The 5,300-nt window shown below is 34.1% G+C and overlaps 1 long non-coding RNA gene across 1 annotated transcript; it reads right to left on the minus strand.

Moving 5' to 3' along the window:
- Positions 1-1,305: 1,305 nt before the first annotated feature.
- Positions 1,306-2,833, minus strand: LOC141302373 (uncharacterized). The gene is made up of 5 exons (XR_012342373.1): positions 2,748-2,833; positions 2,476-2,618; positions 2,164-2,308; positions 1,946-2,017; positions 1,306-1,850 (listed from the first exon to the last, which is right to left on the minus strand). It is a non-coding gene; the product is annotated as an uncharacterized lncRNA (long non-coding RNA).
- Between the last annotated feature and the right edge of the window lie 2,467 nt (positions 2,834-5,300).

Raw genomic sequence — 5,300 nt, forward strand, 5'->3', positions numbered from 1 at the left:
TAATATCTATGCATTTAAGTATGGTCACTAAGTACAAAAAGCACAACTGTATTTTGATGTCATACACCTGTCTGTGCTGCGCCGCTTCACGTCAAACATAGCTAATGTTAGTTTCAGTGTCACAGTCTTCACCAATGTGCAGTCTCATCAAAATTTCTAAATATATGTTAAACATTAAAATGTCAGTCTTTACCAATAAGATTTTTTGCATGGAAACTCAACATTGTATCAGTGTCACTTTGCTATCTATTTTTAAATATTATAATGAAGAACAGTCATAAGCCATTAAAGGGATAATTCACCCAAAAATGAAAATGTGATGTTTATCTGCTTACCCCCAGGGCATCCAAGATGTAGGTGACTTTGTTTCTTCAGTAGAACACAAACGAAGATTATCGAAAACCGGTGCAGTCTGTTATTGATTTAATGTGAGTGGATGGGCACCAAACCTTTGAAAGTAACAAAAAAACACGCACAGACAAATCCAGATTACACCCTGTGGCTCGTGACAATACATTAATGTCCTAAGACACGAAACGATTGGTTTTTATAAGAAACTGAACAGTATTTATATAATTTTTTACCTTTGATACACAGCCACGTCCATCTGTCCTGAGCACGAGCTCATCATCCGACTTGTTACCAGTGTACGCGCTCTGGTGTAGTTTACGCAAACGCCGGAAGGGGAAATCGACGATAAAAAACTATTTCGGGTCAGTTCACGCAAGCAAAATAATCTTTTACCTTTAAATCGGTTTGAACAATCAGCATATAGCAAGTAATTATCGTTTTGAATAGCCAATATACCCAAAATCTCTGTGCACTGTGTATACTACGCCAGAGCGCGTACACATGTAACGAGCCGGATGAAAAGCTCGTGCTCATGACAGTTGGACGTGGCTGTGTATCAAAGGTAAAAAAATTATATAAATACTGTTCAGTTTCTCACAAAAACCGATCGTTTCGTGTCTTAGAACATTAATGTATCATCAAGAGCCACAGGGTGTAATTTGGATTTGTCTGTGAGTGTTTTGTTACTTTCAAAGGTTTGGTGCCTATCCACTTCCATTAAATCACTAACCGACTGCACATGTTTTCGGTAAAAATCTTCGTTTGTGTTCTACTGACGAAACAAAGTCACCCACATCTTCGATGCCATGGGGGTAAGCAGATAAACATCACATTTCCATTTTTGGGTGAACTATCCCTTTAAAACAGTCATTGGGGGAAAAAAAAAAAGTGTTTAAAAGGACAAGTTTGACAAAAACATTTTTTAAATTTAAATAGTAACCATTAACTAACCCATGAGTCATTGAAACCCTTGATGGTTTTCCTTGACCTTCTTTGGGTGAGTTAAGACCAAATGTAATTAAGGAAACTATTCCTCTTCACATATGCCTTGACGTACAAAAAAAAAAAAAAAAAATCAAATCAATAAAGGCAATAAAAATGTGTGAACATGAAACATGAACATGTTTTGACCATTTCACACAAAACACAGTTTCAAGGTAAATATCAGTCTGTTCATCAGTCCTTTTATGAGGTGTAAAAAGCTTGGTCTTGAGGGCTTGAACTGGGGTGGAAAGTTTGTGTCCATCAAGCTCCAGGAACACTTTTTGCAGGAGTTCAAAGGTGTATCGAAGCTCCTTCGGAAAACTAAGATTTAGGGCATAAATAAGCCCAATCAGCAATGCAACACCATTAGCTACATTACCAAGCCCTTCTAGTGCTGTAACTCCTTCAAGAACTACTCCAACATCCGCAGGTTCATCTCCAACTTCACATCCGATGACAAAAACGCCCATCACCATTTCTTTGAGTGCAGCTTCAACGTTGGAAAAATCGACATCCTATAAACAGAAACAAAGTACATTAATGTACTAAAAAAAAAAAAAAAAAGTATTGTTATACACAAAATATTGTCAGAATATTCAGGCAATAATACCATGTACTCCTTGATGAGATTGTCAGGATCCTCATTTAGGTAGACAAACAGGGCTTTGAGGACACACTCCCTCTTAACATTAATACAGACACACCAGGGAAAATAAAGAAAATTAGCAACATGTACCAATCAACTAATACATTTTCAAGTCACACAAATCATAAGAAAGAAACAAATGATTAATTTATCTAGAAAAACAATTTTTGCAGTTGTCATACCTGTGTAAGTGGCAAAAGAAGTTTCCTTATCCTTTGTCCCTTTCTTGGCAAAGATCATCATGAGACTTGGAGTGTGTTCATCCAGCTTTGAGAAGAATTTTGAAATTAAGGCAACAGTTGTTATCTGTGCAAATTCAGCACAAACCTAAAACAAAGAGAAAAACACCAAAACTTTAATGTATGCCCAAAAAAGCTAGCTAGCCTATGTGTTCTAACTTGCTTATATGGCAAAATTATTTTATTTGACTTATTGGCATTTTAATACATTTAATTTTATGTAAAATCCCACTTAAAGACATTAGGGTGAATTACCTCATTTTATTGGAACAAAGCCAGCCATCTGCTCATAAAGTCAGCAATAAGTGGAGACTCTTTGACAACCTCTTGTCTTCTCAATGCAAATGAAAGGTCCACCGTCCATTAATCTTCTCAGTTTGCTTGTTGTTCTTCTTAACCTCAGAAAGAAGGGAGACTCTGACTTATACATTTTTCATAAATTCATCCGTAGGCCCATCAGTCGACATAATAAAACAGTTGGCAAAATTGTTTCTAATTAGACTGATGCAAATATACGAAAAAGTTACCTGTTTGTTTGCCGTTTAATTCAGTTGATGGCGTGGTCATCTCATTTAGGCTTACAATCGTGCATTCTGTCATAATAACACATCAGTATCAACCAACAAAATAAGACAGTTTGATAATATTGTTTCTAATAACAGTGATAGAAATGGATGAACACGTACCTGTTTGTTCTAAGCTTATATTCCAGTTAATGGCGTGGCGATCTATTTCAGACATGCGCAGCAATAACGCATTTGAATGTTGCCGCCGGGATATGCAAATTGCGTCACAACAAATTTCCGCTTCCTTTAGGTTGAGAATGTCGTTTTTTTTTTTCAGGCTGTTTTGACATTCAGTCTGACTGACTTAATAAAAACACATTTTATATGTGCAACTGACTTTTATTAAACATTATTTGTATCAGTCTGATTTATTATCTAGATTTCTTCTTCTTCTTCCTCTATGGATTTACTGGCGGGTCGCATATCAACTTTTTCGGTGCATACCGCCACCTCCTGTGCTGAATGTGCTGAGTGTGAAGTGATAGGTGTACATTGTAATGTCAATATTCAATTTTTAAGTCCACTATTCTTAATGAATTGTATGTAGTACAAATGTATAGTTATGTAATTCTCTTCTAGTTTCTTCTCTCAAAATAAAAGTTTTAAAATTAGTAATTATGAATAATTTTATGTGCTTTGTTTTTCAAAACTTAGAAAGTAGACATTAAACCAAATAAATATGAACAACAGTAAAGGCCTTATTTTTTTTTTTTTTTATAAAATTTTCATTTATGTTGCTTTGCACTAAATGTGCACAATAAATGTTTCTTATTAAACTCCACATTAGCTTTATTTTGTCACTAGACATACTAATAGGCTAGTGTGTGCTTCATTCGACACAAACCAAATATCCTTTAAATGGATATAATGCATTGTCTTTCAAGTAACAGCAATTTAAGACAAATAACAAACCTAAAAACACCAATAACCATTTAATTGCACTTCTATAATTATGATCAAGCTATAAATTAATAAACAAAAATATTTAAAATAAAAATAAATATTATGTAAGTTATTATAGCCTATATATATATATATATATATATATTTTTTTTTTTTTTTTTTTTTCAGTCTTAACAGTTTGACTGAGCTAAGTGATTGAAACATGTACTTTTAAAATGAAAACTTCATGTTAAACCAACGAGTGACAGTTTTAAGTCAGTTTAACATGACACAATCATGTTGAAATGAAAAATAGCCAAAATGGCATTAATTCAACATGAATTGCTCAGGTAAAATGAACAAAACTGAAAAATCATTTTTTTGAGTGTACTTGTTTCTAAATCTTAAATACCTTTTTTGCAACATCATGCACAGTTATTAGGCTATGTATTGTATAGTCTGTCTTAAATTATGATGTATGTTAGATTACCACTTTTAGTAAGTTAGCTATGTACAGGTTTAAAAATTGCTCTTACGTCTATTGTTGTTTATTTATGTACCGTGGTCCTGCAAGACACAAAATTTCGTTCTTTACTTGAGATTCACGTTTTGCATCTGCATAACAAAAAATATTTTCGTATGCAATGATACGAAATTAATCCAAACAAAATGTGTTATGAAAAACATATTTAGACAAAAAAATATATATTAAAAAAAACTAAGTGATGTTTCATTAACAAATTTCAGGAGGAGCTCGCGCAGATAATTAACACGGCCAATTCATCATCAGCAATCACTCCCTATCTGATCACTCTCCCTATCCAATTACTACAGTCCCTTTAAATAACCAATCAGTCCTACCTTCAGCTTTTTTTATTTTTCTTCACCTCCAGCAAAGGGGGGGAGCGCTATTGGGTTCGGGCCAAAGGCCGAGCTCGGACCCCTCTCCCGGACAGCATGCCAAACACGCTTAACTTTTACGCTGTTTATTATATGCAAAAGCGAACTAGTGAATAGGCTAAATAAAGCAGCATGCTTGCTCAACACGCAAAATCTAGTACTCAACATGAATGCAGCACAGATAGTGACGAGTTATTTGAAACACACAAAAGTTTAAAATTATATCATGTTGACAATGCACATTATATGACATTATCCGCCTGTGCATATTTATACCCGGACAGCAAATTCTGGCTATCTCCGAAGTTCTCGCTGAGAATGTGATTTTTAAAATGTTATTAGAATTAATTTATTTCTAAAACGTTATATGGTAAGCCTGAAACTGTCATAGCAGATTAGTCATCAGCAACGAAGTAAACATACGCGCTGATATGAAGCAATATGCGCAAACCAGCACATCTACTGAAGGGAGAAGAGCTGGCCATTCACAAAGCATAAAATATCAATTTTAATTCAGTTTTCGTTTATGTTTTTAATACTTTCTTTAGATGTATTTCTCATGTATATGAGGCAGATGCACCCCAATTTTGAGCCGTTTATTTTCTTTTTTATTATTATTATTATTTTAAGTTGTTTCATTATCAGAAAAAAATGCCGCTCCAATTCGTTTTTTGCTGTTAATCAAGATTACGCAGATGTCGCAGCATAAACTTGTTTTAATAAATCGCTTAT

The sequence above is a fragment of the Garra rufa genome, unplaced genomic scaffold, assembly GCF_049309525.1.
Source record: "Garra rufa unplaced genomic scaffold, GarRuf1.0 hap1_unplaced_001, whole genome shotgun sequence".
Taxonomy (NCBI): domain Eukaryota; kingdom Metazoa; phylum Chordata; class Actinopteri; order Cypriniformes; family Cyprinidae; genus Garra; species Garra rufa.